Below are 24,210 nucleotides of genomic sequence, written 5' to 3' on the forward strand. Positions count from 1 at the left end.
GTGCTGAACTGAGGCTGGTTGTTCTCAGGCCTGTGGAGAGAGAAGGATATTACCTTCCCTTCAAGGAGGAGGAGAGAGCAGCCAGTTCCCTGAGCAGCCCAGCTTAGAGGGCATCTCTGGTCAAAAGTGAGGAAAACCAATGTCTCTGTGATTTATGTGAGTTAACAAGGGTCATGTTCTTTCTTGTGCTTCCTATTGGGGGTCTTCTATATGTTAAGCAATTTATATCAATGATTTTTATATGATTATTATTGTCAAGGAAATTAAAGCCATATTTAGATTGGATGCATTATTCAGTTTCTTCATTTATTTAAAAGTCAGTGTTGATAACCCTCTCTTTTGAAGCAAAGTTGGAAGTACAGGCTACAAATTGGCAAATGAAATTCTAGTTCCAAATAGCACAGTGGCATTTGCAAACCCTGTGGCTTCTAATCTGTGTTTGCTTTGGATGGAATGAGAACTGGGAAAGCTTTGGAAAAGCCATCTGCTCAACTCCCAGAAGCAGGTTTATGCTTCTCATTTGGTCTGAAATTTGGACTTGAGTGGGGGGAGTGAGGGGCATGGTGAACAGTCCTTTTCCTAAACCTACTCATCCCAAATGTCAGGAAGCCATCCTTCTCCACTTCCTGACTCCTCGCTTTCTCAAGGCTCCCTAAGTCATGATCATGTAGCTTAGGGGATGAGATCTGGCATTCCTACTATCTCCATGTCAATTGGGTGTTGTGCCCCTCACCTAGCAGTGCTACCCCTAGGCTGTCTCTTTTTTGTTTTTCCTTCTCTAGTGCAACTTAGCATGTTCATGTCCCAAAAGTCAAGTTCTGGTCAATCCTGTGCTTAGGAAACTTCATTACATCCCTACTGGCTATGTGGCAAAGTCCAGACTTTTTGGTCTCTGGTGCCCTATGCATGTCCTTGTCTCATCAGCACACACCATTGGTCCTGGGCTTCCCTGCCCAAGGGCTTTCTCTGGAGCCCATCATGCCCACCACACAGAGTTCCAGAAAATTAACACCTCCCTATTCCACCACCCCTACCCCCTATCATGATAGTGGCCCTGAACTCACGGGAGTTGGTACATAAATACCCAGTTCCCTTGCCTTGCAGCTGGAGGTTCTGCACGGCTTTCAACATTCCCCAGAGGCATCCAACCCCAGTGCCCTCAGAGGTCCCTGGATTGATAACACATTGTTTGTTGGCTGTCTTCCTATCCCTGCCTCACTTCCCTTCTCCTCCACCAGTGTTCCCAGACTCCCACTCTCCAAGTCTACTTGTGCTGTGTCTTCGCCCCATAGTGGACTTCTGAAGGAACCCAAACTACAATGCTCCCTGTACTACTTTCCTAGGGCTGCTGTGACAAGTTCCAGACACTGGGTGACTTAAAACAGCAGAAATTTATTTTCTCAAGTTCTGGAGACTGAAAAGTCTGAAATCAAGATGTTGGCAGGGTCACACTTTCTGACAGCTCTTGAGGAAAATCCTTTCTTTCCTCTTTTAGTTTTCTGGTGTTTGCTGCCACTCTTTGGTGTTCCTTGGCTTGTAGATACATGACTCCAGTCATATAGCATCTTCTCCCTATGTCTTCATGTTGTCTCTCTGTGGATGTGTCTCCATCCAAATTTCCCCTTTTTATAAGGAAACCAATTCCATTGGATTAGGGCCCACACTAATGACCTCATTTTTACTTGATTACTTCTATTTCCAGATAAGGTCACTTTCTGAGTCACTAGAGGTTACTACTTCAACACGTATTTATGGGCAACATAGTTCATCCCTGCCTTTCCTCTTGCTCTTTTGGAGCTGACATTTGTTTCTGCTACTTCCTTGTCCCAGGGTAAGAACATCATTCCCTCATTTCTGACTGTGAGACTCAGATGTGTCTTCAATTCTCACCTCTTCTACATATAGCACTTTGGGAATGCTTATCCACAGGCTGTACCCCTGCCTGCCTGGGGCCATGGTGTCTCTGAGGCTTAAGGGTGGGCCCCAGGATGACACAGCTGAGCCCATAGTGGTGACAGGCACAGAGGCACTCTGAAAATACTTCTTGCATGATGGTCAGAAGGATGCTGCAAAACCTCAGTAAGATAAAACACTCAGGAAATGGATTATTTTACATTATTTTTGGAATCAACTTGGGCTCAGACAAATAACTATTTTCATTTTCATTTCAACACTTATTGGCATTCTTTCTGGAAGATACATGTCTTCTTTTCTGCCTCAAGAAATCTAGCTTAATAAATACAATTTAACCTTCCTTGGATTTTGGACACTAGCAGCACCTGAGGGTTACAGTGTGAGCATAGCTCTCACATGCAGGCAGCAGATGTAGAAGGGGCAGATGACTGGGTGGTATCTGTGGGGAGGGAGCAGACCCCAGGAGTGATGTTCCAGGACTACATTACCAGCCTTGTTTTATGTCAGCTAGTACTTTCTCCTCAAAGCCAACTATGGAGAAAAATAATTCTGGTGACCTGAAGGCCATGAGACCTTGAACAACTGGGCCTATACAGACACAGTAATAGGTAGGTCCTAGGAAACATTTGATCGTAAATATGGACAGCAGATGGTTCTATTTGAGATTGCAAATCTTACAATTCTTTGCTGGATTTTTAGGAAAATATAACCAGTCCACAATTCTTTAGAGTCTACTTGATGGAGGCTCATTTCTGTGCTTCCTGAAGTGCATGGGGATAATAAATGGAGGGGCTTATGGGGTTTAGCCCAACATAGCATTGTGGCCCCAGACATGTGAGCACCACTCCCCATTCCTGCAGATCAGAGCCAAAGAATGAGAAAATAAAACCAGTGTGCCCTTGAGAGCTATGACTGAAAGTTAGCTATGCCCCACCTCCTCACAGAACCCCCCCCCCACGGGGTTCTGGCTGTTAGAAAGACAAACTCACATTGGGCTCTTAGCACATGGGGACTGATCCCACTTATTATTCCATCTATCAGTATGGCAGATGCAATCACATTCAATCCCACAAGACCCTTTGGGAAGGACATTACTACTCCATTCTGGCTGTGAGGAAACAGAGGTCCAGCAGGGTTAGGTAGAGTACCTAAAGTCATGTGGAGAGTGAGACGAGAGTTGGTTCAGGGTGGTCTGCTGGTCCCCAACTTACAGCTGGACATGTTATCTCCCACACTCAGGGCATCTCCAACTGAGTAGAGTTCTGGACCTAAACCTGGGACTCTGATTTGAATTCCATGAGTGAAGGCTCAACAGAAAGCCAATTTCAGAAGTCCTTGGCTACCAGCAGAGAGCACATGAAATGAAGAAAGAATGCTAAAATTGGCAAGGCAGAAACTTCCACCCCCAATATTGTCTCATCTCTGGGAATATAAATGATATCTGAGAAATAGCAACTTCTCTGTGCCTTTCCTTCTATCGCCTGTGCTCTGCCTTGGATAAATAATTTACTCTCCAGCAAAGAGAACCAAATTTGATTTATAAACCATAGTTCAGATACATAAGACAACTTGCAAAAATCTGCCTATATAAATCCCAGCCATCCCAGGGGTGTTTATCGTTTTATGCATATGGAGAACAGGGAAACAGAGATTTAAGCCTTTTTAATCTGTGTTTATTGAAAAGTGCTTTTGTCTGTGTTTATTGAAAAGTGTTTTTGAACTACAGGCATTCAGGGCCCCAAAGGGAAGCAGTAATGTCTCTGAGCCACAAATGACCATGTTTCCTTCAGAGTTCTCCTGCCTCCATGCTTTTCTGCTTGGCTTCCATTTGCCCCACACCTTTCTTTGCTATCGTTTGAATTCATCCTTCAAAGCCCATGTCAGATGCCAGCCCTGTGTCACTGATGGGCTTTCAAACTCAAACTCTATCCTGGACTCATTGACCCCCCCCCCCCGCCCTAGACACACACCATCCTCCTTCTTCTCCTACACTCTGCACTCCCTCCTGGTACTTGCCAGGCAGACTCTGCCATGGATTCAAGGTCAGGGAGCACCCTGTGGTGTGTTCAGAGAAGGCAACACACCCAGTTCCACCGGGCTCATCCACAAAACCTGGCACCAGTGGGGTGTCTGGCTGTAGCTGCTGAGTTAGGCAAGAATCACCTGAGAGGGAGAGGAGAACAAGTGTTCTTCCAGGGCTCACTTAGGTGGGGAGCAGGGCAATGGCTGAGCAGCTCTCTGGCAATAAACAAAGGCCACCCAAATGACAACAAGCAAAGGTTATTTATTCAGAACCCACAATAGCAAGGGAGTCAGCTATTGTCACTTATGTTTTGGCAGCAACTCAAAGACAGGTGCAGGAATGGAAAGTTTTATGGTAGAAAAAGGGAAGGAGTGCTCTGTTGGCATGGGGAAGCTGTAAGCAGGCTAACCAGAGGCAGGGAATCCTATGTGATTGCTTAGGGGTGCATATTTGGCTCTCTGGTTGGTGTTAAGTTGAAAGCAAAGACAAAAATTGGAGTTTTGTCAGTTACAAACCACGTCCTGGCCAGTTTAGGCCCATAGTTACAGGGGTTATTGTTTGGCTTCCTGGACCAGTTGCTAGAGATAGTAGGCTGACTTCCTCTAAGTCTAACTTGCAGACAGTAAGTTGGCTTGCTGGACTGGTTACTATGGACCATGGATTGGTTTCCTGGGCTAGTTGCTGCAGCTTGTGGGTCAGAGTTCTATTTTTATGTTTGGTGTGGCTGTTATCTCTTTGTACATTCAATCTCTCAGGCAGTACTTACCCAGCTCTTGCCCATGAGGTCAGGCCACATGGGGCCCCCCACCTGTAAGAAAACAGCCCAGCCAAACAGACTACAGGCTTTTAACCAGACCACAAAGGGCCCAGAACAGTGAGGTGAGACTGGCAGGCAGGGTGGACAGTAAATGACCTAGAACCTAGGAAGACAGTCATCCTGTTAGCCTGGGTTGGGAGCAGAGGAGTAATCCCACCACAGTGCCAAAGAAGGGGGTTTCACAGGCCCTTTCCCCCAATCCCGACTTCCTTGCTGCTGACTCCCTGCCGGTCTATGGGGAGGGCACAGTTCTGGATGTTGCTCTCCCATGGGTGATCTTCATTTTAAGAGAGTGTTGCAGGATGGGGTTCCTGGGAGGGAGAAGGGGGGGTGGCTTCCATGATGTTCAAACAACTTTCACCCTCAAAACCTATTTACAAGTGGATCCCCAAGGCATTTGCCTGCTCAGCATCCATGCCCCCCACCCTAATTTGGAAATAAGACCCCCATTTTTTCTCTCACTTTGTGAGAAAAACTGCTTATCCTTCAGGACTCTTGGGTGGGTGTGGAATGCAGGCCTGGCCATTCAATGCATTGAATACTCCTAGCCATAGTGATTGCTTCAGAGGTAGAATGTGACTGAAAGCAGTCTGACCAGAGGTAATCCTGGTACATGTGCAGGACCACTGGGAAAGGTGACTTGCCTTTATTGGGACTACTAAGCTCATAGGGTATAAACTCAGAGCTGTTGGCAGTCATTACAAGAGGAAATTATGTTTGGAAATGGGTCAACACATAGGAAAATAGAATCAATAAATAGTAAAAATAAGATTGAGTCATGATGACCTCGTTGAGCCCCTGGATCCACCCTTGCCTGAAAGCCCTGCTCCTGGATGTTTTGATTAAGAGGAATAACATACGTCCTTTTTAGCTTAAGCCTGTTCAGTCAATTTTTGGTAGTTTTCAACCACAGAGCTGTGATGAATATACCCCCTTTGGGGAAATAAAAGCACAATTACTCCTCATCTCATCTGGCGTGTGTACCCCAGACTCTGTTAGTCACCCTCTGGCTCTTTTCTCTTTCTGCAGGAGTCACTGGTGAGTTCCTTGTTCCTGAAAGTGTAAGAATTTGGTGCCTACCTGGTAATGATATGGCTTAGAGATTAAAGTTGGCTTTGGAAGGGAAGTTTAACTAAATGATCTCTAGTTTTTCTTCCTGCTCAATCTAAGACTTTGAACCACCTAGCTATCAGATGAGAAAAATTAACAATCTTAAATGACGAAAGTCAACATTTACTCTGTGTCAGGTATTGTTCTAAACACTTCTTCTATGATTATTTAACAGCCCCAAAGGGCAGGTTTTGCTGTCGCCTTGTTGGAGGCTGCATGGCTTGTGTGGTGATGCGTGGATCTGAATTGCACAGATCTAAGCTCTTAACTGCCGAGTTACAGAACTGGTACACATTGTGCTTGCTTTAGCACCCATCCTCTTCCCACACAGATGGACAGCTTGCCACTTGAGCTCTTGAGCTTCTCTGCTCTATACAGGACCTCTTTCTTCCCTGCCTCTCAACAGGACCTGGATCTTGACGGAGAAGATAAGCTCACAGTGGTGGGGCTTACAGGGGAAGACCAGGGAGCAGATAGCAGGAGTGAGGAGGGAGAGTGCTGAGGCAGGGGAGGGTGGGGTTTTCTTTAGAGGTTGTATCAGGGGCTGAGGGACATGTGGGAAGAGATGGGTTATGTCAGGGTGTGATTGTGTGTGTGTGCGTGTGTGTGTGTTATAGGTTAAAATTCCTTTTAAATGATTTTGGGGGAAGGAAATTAAAGACTTTAAGTTATTATCAGTAGTAGCTTTTTTAAATGTTTATTTATTTTGAGAGAGGAGAGAGAGAGAGAGAGAGAGAGAGAGAGAGAACCCCAAGCAGGCTCTGCACTGTCAGCCCAGAGCCCAACTTGGGGTTCCATCTCACAAATCCAGGAGGATCACAACCTGAGCTGAAATCCAGAGTCAGATGCTTAACTGACCGAGACACCCAGGTGCCCATTAGTAGTAGTTGTTTTTAACCTAGACTGTATATCTATGTAAAGACTGGACCACAAGTTCAGTCTATTTCCTCTTCCTTCCTCCCTCTCTCCCTCCCTCCCTCCCTTCCTTCCTTTCTTCTTTCCATTCAGTAAGTTAGTGCAAACATTCTGCCAGCAAGCCATGGAGAACATTGCAATGGAGATAAATGTGGAGAGATAGGATACTAGTATGTGGGGCCAGTAAGCCAAACTAAGCTGTCTGGGTCTTACCCTTGTGGCTTAGGTGGGAGTAAGATGCAGACAATGTTCCCTCTGGCTTAGGGACATCAGCTTTAGGGGAGGGTAAGGCTCTCTCTTGGCTCTTGGCTGTTTCCCAGCCCATTAGGGGTAAAGACCTACCTTGAATGTGTACTGTGTGACACTTTGAGGGCTGTCTTGGCTCCAGGTGAAAGGAAGCATCAGTTATTTCTGGAAATTCTTCTCTCAGGCAGCAAGTAGTTCCTGCTTTCAAGGGTGAAGCCATGTGCTCTCCTGGGGTGATTACACTAATGGAATGAGGGTCCTCTTCTGATGGATAATGCTAACTCTGTGGTCAGAACCAGGGTCAGTTGGCATTCTAGCTCTGATATAAAAGGAGTTGGTTTCATGCTGACAGAAAAGTAACAGACATCCCAATGGGTCTGAGCACAGAGTCTGGCATTGTTTGCAGGAGAATCAATCTCCTTCAAGTCCCCAGCGATGACAGACTGGAGGCAGTGGCCAATTACTGTCTAAGTGGTTTCAAGGCTCATAGTAGGTGCTCAGTAAATACTTGCTGACTTGAACCAAAGGGAATTTTGTGATTTGGCTCCTTAAAGTGATGCTCGTATGACCAGCCTCTAAGGCAAAGCAGCAGAAGCTGAGATCAGGAGGCAGGGCCCTGGTGCAAGTACTCTTTGAGACTGATGGCTCAGGTGTTACTGCCACTGGGAGTGTGCTGAGAAGGGACCTAGAGAGTGTCTGTATGGCCCTGAGCCTCCACTTTCACATCTGGGAAGTGGGGCAGTTCCATGAGTCCTCTTTTATGGGACAGTTCTGGGAAGTAACTGAGGCAACATGCTTAGGAAACTGGTACCTGGTAAGCATGCAGACCACAGCCCCAGGATCCTCTTCTGTTCCGGGAGCTCCAGCTGTTTTGCCTTGCTTTTCCCACCAAGGTCTGTGCTCCAGTGTGCTGGGTAGAATCCCACTCGTGGTTTTACTTTGTCCCTACAGAGGGACATAAAACCTCAGCCTTCCATGAAACCATTTTTGTTCCATTTGGACCAAGATTCCTGCTGTGTCATGCTCATTTTCCAATATATTTGCTACTCTTACCTATTAAATAGCCAATAGTTGGGGTGCCTGGATGGCTCAGTCAGTTAAGCATATGACTCTTGATTTCAGCTTAGGTCATGATCTCATGGTTTGTGGGTTTGAGCCCCACATCAGGCTCTGATAGCACAGAGTCTGCTTGGGATTTTCTCTCTTCCTCTCTCCCTGCCCCTCCCCTGTTTGTTCTCTCTCTCTTCTCTCTCTCTCTTTCTTTCTTTCTCCCTCACAAAATAAATAAACATGAAAAAAAAATAAAAAATAAACTAAAAATAGCCAATGGTCAGTCTCCTCCTATTTTGCCCTCTTTTCTCCCTAATGCCATTTTTTTCTGTTTTGTCTTCCCTGGCACTTCAGATGTATCATGAATTGGACCATACACACATAAGCAGAGCTAAGACCCTCTCAGTCCCTAGCAAAGGTGACGTGTAGTTTTCAGTGGTGGGGCGGGGAAGGGGCAACCACTTTGATACTGTGCAGTCATGGGTGGCTTCTGTGTGAGCTGGCCAGGCATAGGATTGGTTGTAAGGTAGAGGGGAATGGCTGACCCTCAAGGTCAGCTGGAAGTGGGATCCATCAGCACTTTGCTCTCAACTGGAGCCTGAGGAAGCCTTCTCCTTCCCTCTGGCCATCATCTAGGCTGGGCTGTCCATCTATGGTGGCCTGTGCTCCATCAGTAGAGACCAGGGTCAAGCACAAGAATAGGGTTCTATTTCAAAGGGAGGATGTGGGAGTGCTATGTGTGAACACAGGGACCCTGGAGGATCCTATCCGTGCTTGGCTGGGGTAATGTAGGAGGGCAGCATTGGGGAGAAGGACACTCGAGAAGGGGGAGCAGCATTGGGACATGGAGGTGGAGTGTATGAGGTGTTAGTGTGGTGAAAGAAGGAGAAGGAGAAGCACATCCCAGTGGTCCCATGTGCCATGCATGGGGACAGGTTCAGGGCACTTGTAGACATGTTTATAGACAGTTCTATGGAGCAGGTAGGGTTTTTTCCAGCTTTATTGGGGTATGACTGACAAATGAAAAGTGTATATATTTAAGGTGTACAATGGGATGTCCTGATACATTGTTTAATGTATGTTTACATTGTATACATTTTAATGTACTCATTGAACATTTAATTAACATTGTTTAATGTATACATTGTTGAATGATGACCACAATCAAGCTAATTAAGACATTAACATAGTTACAATTTTCATGTGTGTGTGGTTAGAATACTTAAGATCAACTCTCAGCAAATTTCAAGTATACAATCCATATTAACTATAATACTTTGCATGTGAGGACATATTCAGAGAAGCTCAGAGAGGTAAACCCTTTGCAGAAGGTAGGTCACCCCACCAGACACTTGAGCCTCGAGTGTCTGATACTGAGGGCACACTCCTCCTACTTCACCCACCTGCTCTGGTCAGGACACTGCCTTCCTCTGGTATCCCTGGAGGGAAGGTCCAAGCACTTACACAACAGGGCCAGTTGGATTTTCCCTCAAAGACATGCCAGACCCAGGAGAGCTTGCAGGCTGCAAGTGCATCCTCCAATTATGCCAGCATGCCTCTCTCTCATAAATCCCCCTCAGTGGAGTGGGGCCGTGTTTTCTTTGTTTGGAGCTAAATCCTGCTGCTCTATTGATTACTATAATTCAGCCCTAATTGGACTTCTGCAAAGCACATGCACAGACGACAGTGGGCCTTTAGGCAGCATGGCATCCATTATTAACACAATGATGATGGCCTTTGCCCTGCTCTGTGCCTTCCCCTCAGGGAGTGCTGAGAAGCAGACCTGCTGAGTAATGTGCCTTCCCTATGAATTCGTCTCTTCAAAATATTTGTTTCCTCTTGGAGGAGAAGAAGGATGTGAACCACACAGCTAGCACACTCCTCTAATTGCCTCTCTGCTGGCCTGGGCTGGGGAGCCACTCAGGCCCTCTCAAAGCAAGGCACTGGTCTTTTGAATGACAGGGCTGCAGTGGAGCCCTGGGCAGGGCCAGGAGCTGGTGAGGTTTGAGAAACTGGTGGACAGAGACCAAGAATCTGTACCTGGTTGCTGATGGGTTAGCCAGAGAAGAAAAGTCACAGTGGGCCAAACACCTGAGACAAGAAGCCAGGGCTGGGAAGGTGTCTACATTCTGCAGGCTGAAGCAGAACAGATTTTCATTATTAGGACAGGTCTGGGTAGTTTACTTCCTAATAAGAGCTTGGAGACAAGTGTAGGGTTTTGTGACCCACTGAGGACTGAAAACGTCAGCTGGTGTGGCTGGCAGTCTGCACTTAGCACATGCTGGGGTGCAGGTTCTGGATGGTGGGCTGACCTTCTCAGCATGGAATCTGCTCTGGTACAATGTAATGGTCAGGAGGAGCCATCCGACGGCCATAGGCATCTGCTTTGTTAATTAGAGAAGGGAGTTGCCCAGACTTATGCCTTCCATGCCTTCTGAGCCTGGGTCCCCTTCCCTGCCTAGGTGGATGGAGTTGGGCTGTCACCATGATGGTGGTCAGATGGGGCCTCAGGGAAGCTGCACATGCTGCTCAGACCCTGAGAGGACAAATGACAGGCACAGGCCAAGGTGGGTTATGGACTGACACCAGCATGGACCCTGGGGGGGGGGTGTTTTTTCTGAAGTCAAGTCACATACTCTCTGTTAACACTGGCAGGCAGGAGATGGAATCCCCTGGATCCTCTGGCCATCCTGCTTCCCATCACTCAGTCAGTCGACAAACCTCAGTTACTAGAAAACTCTGACAGGCTTTGGGGAAATAACTGCAGGTAAGGACTACAAAGTCTATCCTCCTGCAGCTTACAGTAGGGTAAGAAAGACAGACAGACACTAAACAAGTAAAGCATACACATGGACAAGGGCTTCTCAGAACCCAAGGGCTGGAAAACAACTGAACAGGGATGAAGAGATAGGGCTTCCCTAAACTTATGTCTTCAGGCATCATGAGTGATAGGCCATGTTTCTGTGCCCAGTGCTACCGACTGCCTCCTAAGGGCTGGCTGCAGAGGCAGCATGGCTCTGACTCCACAGTTCACTCTGTGCAGGGAGGATGGAGCAAGGATCAGACAGGCCCTGTGGAGTGCTCCTTCCTGAGCCAGCCACTCACAGGACATGCACTCACACTCATATGGGCATGCACTGACTTGCTCTTGCAGTGGACAGAGGTGATCCTTAGGAGCAGGGACTGGGCAGGGGCCTTGCCTGTCCTCAGTGTTCAAAGAATAAGTGGAGAAAAGATGACAGGGAAGGGGGCACTAGTGCTGGTGCAAAAAGAGATAGGGCACTGAAAGTCCTCATATGAGTGAAGTCATATGACTTTTGTCTTTCTCTGACTAATTTCACTTAGCATAATACCCTCCAGTTCCATCCATGTAGTTGCAAATGGCAACATTTCATTCTTTTTGATTGCCAAGTAATACTCCATTGTATATAGATACCACATCTTCTTTATCCATTCAGACAAAACATGAACATAAGGGAAGGGAAACAAAAATACTATAAAAACATGGAGAGGGACAAAACAGAAGAGACTCATAAATATGGAAAACAAACAGAGGGTTGCTGGAGGAGTTGTGGGAGGGGGGATGGGCTATGTGTAAGGGGCACTAAGGAACCTACTCCTGAAATCATGGTTGCACTACATTCTAACTAATTTGGATGCAAATTTTAAAAAATAAAAAATAAAACAAGTTAAAAAAAAAAAAAGAGAAAGATAGGGCACTGAGACCCTTGTCTATACAGCTCTGCGAACCAAACATGGCATCCCTGAGAACCTTCCCAGGAGTCTTCGAGCTAGAGCATGTCTAATGCAGCAGGCAGCCTCGTGGATGCTCATCTGCTCACGTTCTCCCACTAGAAGCCAGGAGACCACCTGCACCGCCTTCTAGCTCTCCCCAGATGGGTCCCTGGCCACACTGGCAGGACCTGGTGGCAGCTAACTTCTTGGCCCTTTCTCCTTTTCTGCCTCACCGTTCCTTTCCCTGGAACGGATGTCTGCCAGGACCAGAAGCTAAGTCCTAATCTCGAGACAACAAGCCTGGGGGCAAGAGACGATGCCACCTTCCTGAGGTGAGTGTGGGTTGTGTGTCCATCAGGGACTTCTTGCAGGCCTTGCATGTGCCACCACCTTGCCTTCAATCGGGTTCCTCATATATCTCTGCACACTGGTCCCTATGTCGTGTCAGTACAAAATCTCGAATCATTTGTTGGAAAGTCAGTGTCTGCTCCCTTCTGATTTTATTTCTGTGGGGGAGGGACAGAGGTTTATGGGAGAGCAGGTGAGAAGTAAGGCTGTCTCCCAGACTCAGCACTCCTGGAAGCAGCCCAACCCCGGCCCTGCCCCCTCCACCTTCTTCCACCGCTCCATCCTCCTTACTCCTCCCTGGTGATCTGAACCAGTCCCCAGGGCCCAACAGCCCTACACCCTGCTCATCTCACCATCCCACCAGTAGAGGCAGAAGGCCACAGGCTGCTAGTACAGGCAGTGGAGCCGTGGCACCTGGCTTCACATCCCAGCCAGACAGCCACCTGCTGTGTGTACTTAGGTAGTTTTCTTAGCCTCCCTGTGCCTCAGTTGGCTCACCTAGAAAATGGGGTAATCCTAGTGGTTGTGAGGCTCAATGAGAGTCTGTAGAGGCCTCAGTTCAGTGGCTGACAGGTGTGAGTGCTGCAGCTATTAGCTGGCACTGTCACATACCCTTTGTTTTCTGTCCCCACTGCCCCTGCCCTTGCCTAGGCTCCCCTTCCTTTGTCTGAATGATTACATCAGCCTCCCCAGGGAGCGCCTCTCACCTCATGTCCCTCTCCTCCTTCCTGACATCATCCTTGCTGTTCCAGAGGCCCTGTCTCTGCACCGCTCAAGACCCTCCACTGGCTCCAGCTACTGCCAGGACAAAACCCAGCCCATGTCCTGGTGCCCCCATGCCTCTCCAGCTCCCCATGTGCTCGGCACCCAGGGCTCTCAGAGCCTCCCTGGGGCACCAGGCTCATGGGGCCATGGGCCATCCTAGTTTGCATTGGCATAGTCTATAGATTGAGATAGCATCCTGCTCTTGACTATTGTAGGAAATGCCGTGTGACAAAACACACACATATAAGTGTCACTGAACAAACTTAATGAAATCTATAGATTTTGGAAGTAAAATGACTGCAACATTTTTGATGTCAGAAAGAGATTTTTATACCTGAGCAATATAGAAATCTCATTCCCCTCAACATGCCTGGCACTTTCTGGCCTGTGTTTCTTCATGCTGTTCCTTTTCAGAGCACCCTTCCTTCCCCTTGTCTGCAGGCACCTCTGACACTGGGCTGAATGTCACCCCCTCTCTATAGCCTGTTCTCATCCCCACAGAACATCGTAAGAGCCTGGGGATTACACCACATTTGAGTGATGCTGCTTTGCAATGCCAATTTGTCTCAATTCAAAACCAGACTGTACTGCTCACCAGCTGTGTGAGTGACTTAACCTCTCTGTGTCAGCATCCTTGCCTTTGCGATGGCAGAACTTACTTTGCAGAACTTCTGAGAGGTCTGAGTGTGTCAATACATGTAAGACACTTCTGGTAGTTCCTGGAACAGTAGTGCTACTTAAGAACTTACCATATTATATTATTTAAATGGGGTGTTTTGTGTCCTGCCTTTCTGGGCCCTGGGATGGAGTGAGCCTGCATGCGGCAGGGGCTGTGGTCCTGGATGCTAACTTTTCGCGTCCAGGCTCAGAGACCACCAGTGTTCAGGAGAGCTGGGCTGGGGAATTGTTTGTGGTGCCCAGTCTCCATCTCAGAGTCCGCTCACGGAGATCACATGAGGTGCCAGGAGGACAAGGTCACCAAAGTCTGACATGGACTTTGAGGCACTCAGGGCTTGTGAACTCCATCTCTCGCTGCTCCTTCCCCTGTGGGGACCCTCTACACCTATTCCCCCTCCCTCTACCAACCAGCTTTGCAGGAGGATGCCCACAGTTCCATTCAGAGGACCTCCAGGTCCTGCAGAGGAATTGGGTCACCTGTGCCCAGAAGCCAGCAAGGCCACATCTGAAGGCGTGAGGTGCTGCTGTCCACCCTCCCAAGTATTTCTCAGAGCCCATTCTAGGAGAGAAGGTGTATGCACACCTGGGGACAAGATACACTGGGCTCCATAGAAGGGGGGATGGGGAGCAGGTGAGGGGTCTGGGTCAGGAAGGTGGAATCTGAAGTGGGCAAGAACCCTCCCTGGTTCAGGGAGGGATCCAGGGCACTGTAATGGGAAGGAACCAGCTCAGGTCCTCACCTGCTCCTGGTGCAAAAGCCCCTGGCAAGTGGGGACAGGTCTATGCCTCAGGTCCTCTTCTGGTCTGAGGGACTGAGATTCCACTGTCATGCAGCCAGGGGAGATCTGGGTGAGCAAGTCCCCGACATGGAGCTCCAATGTCCTTCTTTAATGGGTCACCTGGCAAAGCAGAAGGAACAGCATGGAGATGCTGTGTGGATGATCTGGGGAGGGGGAGGCAGGGCCCAGAGGCCCTTGGAATTCTGTCACTGAACTGAAGGGAGATTGAAGCAAAGCTGCTAAGTGCTGCCCGCTGCTCTCATTACTGTCCCCATGGGAATATGAAGTGGGAAATCCTTTCTGTGTGGGACCATTCCAGGTGGTTGGGTACTTAACATCCCTGGACACTGCCAACTCTGATACCAGTGATGGCTCTATTCCCACCCCAACAGTCCCTGGATCAACCACAAACACTTCACACATGTCCACTGTCCACCCTCCTCTGTTCCCCGGAATTTGGCAAGAGACAGTCAGGAGTAGGCTGCTGCTGACTAGATCCCATCCCCAGGGGGCTCTGGGGAAGGGGTGACACGGAAGGCCAGGGGCCCATTCTTCAAGGATAGGCTTGTAAACATGGGCCCCCAGGCTGGCCTCGAGCCTCACTTTAACCCACAATGTCCCCTCCATGCAGGGAGGTAGAAAGCCTCTGGTAGGTCCCTGCAGGTTAACTTAGGGGCTGGGAACAGGTGAGAAGATGGGGTTGGCTGTGCCAGTATCCCACCTTGGGGCCACAGTAGGCAGTGAGTTTGTCCTGTGGCCTTGGAGCCTGGACTGCCCCCCTCTCCTTGTGGTCCGTGAGGGCATCCCACCCTGATGTTCTCTCCTGGAGTGACTGCCAGAACAGCTTCTGGTCCTTGATCTGGGATTCTTTATCTTCCTCAGGTAGAACAGAAATGCCTGGGTGTTTTTCTGGACATGACACTGGTTATGGGTCATCATGAGACTGTGGTGCTCATCTTGCTGCTCTGTGAACACAGGACTTTGAGGACCCAGGAGAGCAGGGTGGCTGCTGCAGCAGCTCACCAGCCCCAGGCGAGCCACCCTGCACACTGGCTTCCTCTTTCCTTCCTCTGCTCCCCTAGAGCTGCCTTTGGGGCACACCACCCCTCACTCTACTCAGCAGCCCTACCCCAAACTCTCCATCATTATCCCCCTACAGCCTTATCCTATGAACCCTCACCACTCCACACTGTGAATCCCAACACCCCTAGCCCCTGCCCTACCCCTCCCAGCACTGTCCTGGGGAATCTACCCATCCTACATCTTAAGTCCCTCTTACCTCCCCTTTTCAATGGATTTGTGGGAATCTGACTCCCCTTCCACCTTCTTTCTCTTCTTCATTAAGGCAGAAAGAGATTGTTGCAACCCCAACAATCAACCCCAAGCTGCGACCACCACTCTAGAGTTGGGAGACAGTTACGAATCATCCTGAGACCCTGACATGGACCCCTAGTCCAGATCGTAGAATGAAGTTAAGATAGAATGGCCCTGAGAGAGAGAGAGAGAGAGAGAGAGAGAGAGTCCCACAAACCCCATGTGAAAAGAATCCCATTTTAAGGGCATTCAAACCCTGTATTCAAAGGAATCGTGGAGATGATCTTCCTTCAAACCTAGGACCTTTGATAAAGCAAACCATTATTCCTTTTCCTTTGTAAACTTTTCTTTGGCAACTTGGTCAGAGTGGCACAAACGTATTCATTTGGGAACCATAGAAATCTTTGAGTGATAAAAGGACTGTCTACATGCTAGTCTTCAACTCACATCTTCTTAGGGTGAAGGTGGTCACAAATGGTGCACTGCTGGGGTGGGAAACACTAGTTGGAAGGAAATCCACCCCTGAGAGAACCCTGTGCTCATGACCTTGCCTCCTCTTTTAGGGTCTGGAAAGAAGGTTTTATGCCTGTCTTCCCAATCTCAGTCTTATAGCAGATGGCACAGAAGGCTTTTCTGTTATCTCTTGAAGAAGCTGTGACATGGTGTACCATTTCTCCAAACAGAAAAATATAGATGACATGTCTAATGCTGGCTGAACACATAGCTCTGGAGACAGGCCACAGAGGTGTTCACCCCAGCTCCACTGTCTCCCGGCCCATGTCCTATGATGCCATGTGCCTGCTATACCCGGGTAAGCTGGAGATGCCCAAGACCTTAACTTTTAGAGTTATTCCCAGGATTGAATGAGTTGGCACATGTGAGGCACTTAATCTGTTCATAGCACATCCTTTCCCTGGCTGCTGTATTGCCAACCTGGAGACCTTTTCATCCACAGCCACTATCCACAAACTTGGGGCTGGTTCTGGACCACACAGTCTAACAGGGCTGTGTCCCCATGCTGAGGAGAGTTCCAAATGGGGAGCACCGTGCCAGCTAGGGAGGTCATGAGCAACTGCCTGCAGGGATACAACATCTGATCTGGGATTTGTGGGCAGGATGGACACAGGGGCATGAGGCAGTGAGAGCTTGACAGAGGGGGCGTGGGTGTGGCAGTGGGGAAGTGGTGTGGGAGGAGGCTGACTAGACCACTAGACCAGTGGGCTCCTGCATGCCCAGAGAATGACCCTGGATGTTGAACTACAGGAGATGAGAAGTATTCAGGGTTTTGTTTTAATTCTTATTACTCCTTTTCTGCTTACATAAAAGTCACAGTGAAACACTTTTGTAGGTGAAAAATGAAAGTACCATGTAAAAAACAAATAATGAATGGTCCTAGAATTGACCAGAATTTTAGAGGGCTTATATCCAGAATTATGTATGTATCCCATGAATGACCAGGGAGGGATGCAGGCTCTGTCCCTCACCATGGAGGATCCCACCCTGCTCATGAGGGAGCAGGAGTGCACATGGAAGCCAGAGAGCCTTCAAGCCTCCAGTCAGTCTGTGCCAGTCTCCCCTCCCACCATGCCCCAAACATACCTCCCTGTCTTGCTTTACCTCCTCCTCCTCCCAGTTTTGGCCTCCCTGATCTTCCCTTCATCAGGCTGAAGCAGCTGCAAGACTGACAGGTCTTTCTCATGTTAATTCATTGTTTTGCCTGCCAAATGACTCCTCCAGTCACTGGTGGAGGGAGAGGCAGGACTTGGGGTGGGGGGTGTTGGAGACCTAGTTCCCCTTCTGTTCCACTGGAGGCACAAAGTCTGCATAATGGGGCAGAAACCTCCAGCGTCTCCCCAGGCTTTTTCCTCCATCACACCTCCTCTCCCAACTCCCCTCCTCCCCCTTCTCCTCTCCCCTTTATCATCCTCTCAGAATGCTGCCTGGGACCTTGATGGGTATCAGAATGGAAGAGCTGCCATCGGATCCACCCTGGACCGTGGTTGCAGTTTGGGACCACTTCACATAAGAGAATACTGGCGTGATTCTTGGCTCTGTTCCCCTCTAGTTCCAGGCCCTGCAGGAGCCACTGAGTTCTCCCCCACTAACCTCCAGGCACCCGTGGTCTCCAGCATCAGGTAGTTCCTGACTGCCAGTGGAACTCAGTGCTTTCACAGTGGGGTTCTTCCTCCTGCTGGGTCTCCAGCACTGATGGTCTTTCCTCACATCTGTATGCCTGCAGGGAAGTGGGAGCTGGTGAGGGTTAGGAGTACAGGCTCATATCTCTGTCTTACAAAGAAATTTTATGATTTCCTCTAAAAGGAAAAATCAATATATCATTAAGATACCTTTAGAGAAGATGAAATGAATGAACAAAGCTTATTCTTACCATTCTCGGAAGGTCACACTTTACAGACCCGATCACTTGCTAAAAGCTCTGAGGATCTCTGGGACGGTCTGGCGGCTGCTCTTCTGTCTTGCTAGCCCTGCAGAGGGAGGCTGTGGATTGATCCTCTTGGCTGGTAGGTCAGTGGCTACCCCTCAAACCCCTTTCTTAATGGGCCCCTTAGGAAGTTAGTCAACCTGCCTTTCTGTGCACATGGCCAACCCAGGCCTTCTTCGTGTACTGTACTTTTCTTGCAGACAGAAGCGTTTTCCGAAGTCTGAGAGTCTTCTCTCTCTCCTGGGCATGTGACAGGGTTAAGGGTTGGAAAATTACTGAGTTCCTGACCTGTAATGAAATCTGGATGTTTAGTTTCCTTGGAGGTGTTTGTTTGTTTATTCTAAAAGATCTTCAAATTTCAAGCAGCAATGGGATAAAAATAGCAAACCTGCCACATTTGTAAGCATCTTTGTAACTCACCAATGACAGCACAGCCAGGGCTCATTTGCTGCTTCCAGTTTAGGAGAGGCAGCTAAGCAGGGATTACCAATCAACCTCCCTTCACAGATGAAGAATGGAGGTGAACACGGGTGAAGTAACTTGCCTAAACCCACTCTGTAAATTACTGAAAAAAAAAACTAGGAAGCAACCCCAGACCCCTGGCTCCTACACCTGTGAATTCTATGCCAACCTCAGAGATTGACTTCAGTTCCTGGGAATTAAAAGATTTCAGGAAAGAGATATTAGTTCTAAAGTATATCTTTGACATTGATGAACAATCTCCTAGCCTAAACTCTAAAGAATATACCCCAGTTCTTCAAATCTTATGGACTTAAAACAACAAAGGATGGAACAAACAACAGAAATTCCTTTACTCCCTTAGATGCATTTGCAGAGCACAAGGAAATAGGTGTGGTCCCCAAAAGTCTACTCTGATTATACCTGGGACGCAGCCTCATCCTCCCTGCTCTTCTCAGGGAAATACCATTCCCATCACAGTTTTATTTTCAGTAGGTTTCAATAGTTTGAAATTTAAAAGCTTAAAAAGTAATGAATACAATGAAACTCTCTCTCTTATCCATTGTCAAGTCAGCCAGGACCCAGTTTATGTTCCAGAATGTAACCCATGTGTCTGTCTCAAGTGTCTTTGCAGAGAAAACAGATACATGCAAATAAGCACCTATTACCCCCTTTTGTGTGACAGGTCTTAGTGCACTGCCATACACACTGTTCTTGGGCTTGTCTTCACCCTGCATCTTAGAGCATGGCAGTACACTTGGGCATCTGTATTCCCACCATGGTTATAGTATCCGTGTTGATGGGAATTTGCAGGATTTCCAATATGTTGGTATCATAAGCACTGTTTCAATGAATAGCCCTGGGCATTTGACATTGAGCTGTTATTCCTAGAAATGGGATTCCTTGTACATGCATTTATAATTTTGACAGAGGTAAACTGCCCTCCATAGAGGTTGTGCAATACATACCCGGGGCATCAATTAGTCCCCATCCCTCTTCACTCAACTGATTGCAAATCCTGCTACTATACGCCACCTACATCATCCTTATAAAGCCTGAACAGTGTGAAAAAAATTAAAAAAAAAAAAAACTTCAAAAAGCCTGGGTGGCTCAGTCGGTTAAGCGTCTGACTTCGGCTGAGGTCGTGATCTCACAGTTCGTGGGTTCGAGCCCCGCGTTAAGCTCTGTGCTGACAGCTCAGAGCCTGGAGCCTTTGGATTCTGTGTCTCCATCTCTATCTCTGCCCCTCCCCTGCTCATGCTCTGTCTCTGTCTCAAAACTAAATAAATACTAAAAAAAAAAATTTTTAAAGCCTGAACAGTGTGACAGCCACATCATCGCAGTTCCTGAGAGGCCAACGAAGAAGGTGGTGAACACCTCTCAGCAATGTCACCAGTGACTTTCATGTTGCTAAATCCAGTGAACACTTCAGGTTCTGATCCTACTGACCCTCAGCAGCACTTGGCACTGTTGACTCTCCTTCCTGCATGATGTTCCTCCTATTTCTTTAGATGATACTTTCTGTTTCCTTGGCAGCTCTTCCCAGCTGTTAAGTCAGTAGTTTCCAACCTTGGCTGCACATTAGAATCACTTGGGGAGCTTTAAAAAATTGGAATGCTCAGGTCACACCCAAGACCAATTCAGTCATAAAATTATAATCTCTGTAGGGGGGACCCATGTGTCAGCATTTTTAAAGCCCTCTGCATGACTCTAATGAAGAGCCAAGGTGGAGAACAACTTTGTTAAGTGGTGGACTTCATACGGATTGATCCATTTCTGTTTTCTTATCATTGTATCATCTCTCAAGAAATTACATGCATGCTCACAGCTTCAATTACCCTCTACATATGGATGGCTTGTAAATTTATACCTCCATCCTAGATCTTTCCTGTGTGATCTGTGCCTGAGTATGGATCTGGCTTAATATCTTTCTCACAGACACCCCACATTTAACGATCCAAAACCAAATTCATGACCTTCACCCCTTAAACTTGGTACTTTCCACTTGTTTCCATTTTGGTGAATGGCACACCTTCCATCCAATTGTACAGCTCATAAGCAGAAGGACTTTGTGTGTATGCGTGAAAGGTCAACTTTAGAAAAAAAATAGTAGCCTCCATTTTTTACATTCAAAATAAAAACAAATTTAGCAAGGCACGTGGAAAAGATGTATTTTTAGATTCTTACTATGTTGAACAGAAAATGTTAATTAAAACAACTGACACTGTTTCTCTAGTCATGCATGCATTACTTGTTTTCTGGGCATAACTATAAGTAAGAAGCACAGAGGACCCTTCCTAGTCTCTCATTCCATACTTTGTCGTGGCCTGGTACTTCACACCCCATCCACACATTCTAATTGTCTAGGGAACTACTAGAGCTATTTTTTTAAATGCTGCCTGGGATATCCTCCTCCCAGCCTCATACCAGCCTCCTTGCTGGCCCATCTGCTTGTGCTCAGCACCCCCTCCAGTCGCTACACCATATTGCAGCTGGAGTGATGGCTTCCAGAGCACATTTATGTATAGTAGCCCTTCCCACTCTGCTATAAGCCCTCCAATGGCTCTCCCTGAATAAAGATACATCTGCCATGCTGGCCTTCCCTGGTAGGGCTCTTGCCTTCCCCTCCAGCCCCCCTCCTAGCATGCCCCCCATCAGTCTTTTGTCTTCTAGTCACCCAGTCTTCTCTCAGGTCTCATACACTTTGCTCTTTCTCCTACACCTGGACCTTGCCTCTGCTCTTCCTTCCCCTCTCAGCCTATTTGAATCCTTCTAGCTTTATAAATCTTACAGATGTCAGCTCAAGGGTTTTTCCTAGGAGAACCTTTTTCTGCCCTTGTGGACTGATCCAAGGCAGGTCTCTCTCTCTCTCTCTCTCTCTGAACAACCCGCAGTGAACTGCATATCTTTCATTTATGGCAGTTGCACATTTACAGTTTTACATTTGCTGTGTGTTCTTTGATGCCTCTGACTGGTTTTGGACCATAAGCTCTGTGAAGGAAGGGATGGTGGCTCTTTTTCCTTGCCATTGCATTCCTAGGGCCTTGTACAGTGCCTGGAATCATGCAGTAGGTGAAACACATGATAAAAAAATAAATGATATGCAAGAATGATTGCCTCTTCTCTTATAACTGGGGAGATAGAGGCCTAAGGAGTCAGGGAATTTTCCAGTGATCACTGGGTGAGGTCAGGATGGCCCAGAATGCCTTCAGTTCAGAAGGAAGTTCCAGGAGCAGCTTCATGCATCTGACCCTGCATGGGAATTTTTCCCTCTTACCATCTTTAGTTTGAGTCAGCTGGAAGCTCCTTCAGAATGAGAGTTATCAATGAAAATCATTCCCGTTTAATAACTTCTAACAGCACTACATAAATACTTGAACAAAATATGGAGAAGTGTTTACAGTAGCTGCATCTAATAAGGGAGATTTACAGGACTATTAAAAATTATTAGACTTCTCCCACGACAGAGTAGCTTTCACAAGCTGTACTGCACGACTTCATATACGAGCTCTGTGGAATGTTTATTTTTGTGTTTTCAAAATACCGTATTTCTTCCACCATTAAATTTTATCTCAGCAGCGTTGTTTTAAAGCACCAATTTCCACAACTCTTCTTATCTTATAATTCAGCTCCAAACTATGTTGCTTTGGAAACCCTCTGGAGACCATACGGGTCCAGGGCATGGCTGCAGGGACTACACTAGATCATGTACTGCATGAAGCTTCTGAGGATTGCAGGAATGTGTGTGTGTGTGTGTGTGTGTGTGTGTGCGCACGCACACATACACGCATGTCACAGGCCTGCTGCTCTACCACTGGCTTGGACTTCTTGGCAGAAGTAGAGTGTTCTAACTGTGGGTATGAGAGCTAGGAAGGAGCAAGAGAGAGCCAGTCTGGATCTCAACTGGCTTCTGATTTCACTTTGGCTATGGAGGCACAGACCTGACTGTTTTTATTTCCTCCATGATGTCTGCATTAAAACTGGTCTTTCCAAAGTGTCAACCACGCCTTCTTCCCACATCCCTTATCATGCCCCAGCATTATCAAGAGCTGATGGGGATTCCTTCCTTCTTGAGGAGTTGACTTCCCTGACAGAAGCCAAGGCTCTCAGAGCAGATGAAGGCATCCTTGTGTGGTGATGTGATAGTGACCCTACTTCAGAGCAGAGGCTGCTTGAACCATATCAGATAGGGGATGTCTGTGGTGTGTTGAAATGTGCCAAGGAAAGAGGTTTGGAAACCTCTTTCTATTTCCCTAGGATTTAACATCCCTGTAGTCAGTTCTTATGAAAGTCCCTGGACTTCCCCATCCTGATGCCTTGGCCCTGCTGTCCCCCTGCTATGCCTCCTCCAACCCCTTAGCCCATCTGAGGAATCCAGCACAAATGCCACTCCCCTAGCTGTTTGGAAGTGACTCTTCCCCACTGGGGTAACTCCTTGTTGGCTCTCTGACCAGGTCACATGCTCTGTCCTGGATTCTTGGATGCTATCAGTCCAGTGCCTCTTTGGCACAGCTTCACTGTCTAGAAGGTGGGATTCACAGACTCAGGTGTTCATGGGGGCCAGGCTGGTGAGGTAAATAAGGGAAGCAGGTCCACAGGTGGTTGGATGAATCTCTTGTCATCATGAGAGCATGTGGGCTCAGTGCGGCCAAATTTTATGATTTTCCAAATGAAGCCAGAAGTCTTGATTTTTATGTGAACTTCTCTGATTTTTGTTTTATGTTGACCAAATTTTAAAATATTGCAGTCTGCATAACGATACAAAGCGGATGACCAACTTTTCACTTAGACTCTTAGGGTCCATGACTTCACTTCCCCAACCCCCAGGTCCTTCCAATGTTCCCAGAGTCCCTTTCTAAGAGGCTTAGGCAGCTCCAAAGCCAGCAGTAAGGATGTCCAGGAAAGGCTGGGAAGTGGAGAGTGGCCACAGGATGGCAGGGCAGGGAGGTGTGGGTTCTGTGGTTCTGTGGCAGACTCTGCAGTGGGCTCCCAATCTCCCTGTGGGCTCTGTCACTCCATTGCCCCAGTGATTAATTCTGCTACTTAGGAACCCTTTCTGCAGTGGGAAGAGTGGGAAAGGAAAGAATCTTGGGAAATCCCTATACTCTGTGCATTAGTAGAGCCACTGAACCAGGGACTTGGAATCTCATCTCAATTGGGCTCCATTCCCTGCTTCCTTAATGAGGCTGTGACATCTGGTTTTGAGCCCAGTGTAGCAGTGCCTGGAAGCCTCAATTAGCTGCACTTATGCCCTGCTGCCCCTCTGCCCACTGGGCCCAAAGTGAGGGTCACCATCAGTGTTCAGCCCCATTAATTAATTACATTTCAGGTGGAGCAGGAGTGTCCATCATAATTCACACAGCTTCATCAGGGCCCAACCTCTCAATGGTAAATCAAGACAAAAAAAATAGTTTATTCAGGGTAATCCTAGTTAAACCAGATAAATTTTCTACATATCCCACTGGCCCCATTTACAGAGGAAGGGGATGTGACTGGAATTGCTGAGGACAGATTCAGTCCCAGAGATACCTGCATATAGAGAGGCACTAAGAACCCTGCCTGGAGGCATAATAAAGCTGTTTCAAGGGACACTTTGGCTTTCATTTCCGTGGGTCAG

This window comes from Lynx rufus, unplaced genomic scaffold (assembly GCF_022079265.1).
Source record: "Lynx rufus isolate CCGP_SWC_20201006 ecotype Redwood Valley unplaced genomic scaffold, mLynRuf1.p SCAF_16, whole genome shotgun sequence".
NCBI classification, from domain to species: Eukaryota; Metazoa; Chordata; class Mammalia; order Carnivora; family Felidae; genus Lynx; species Lynx rufus.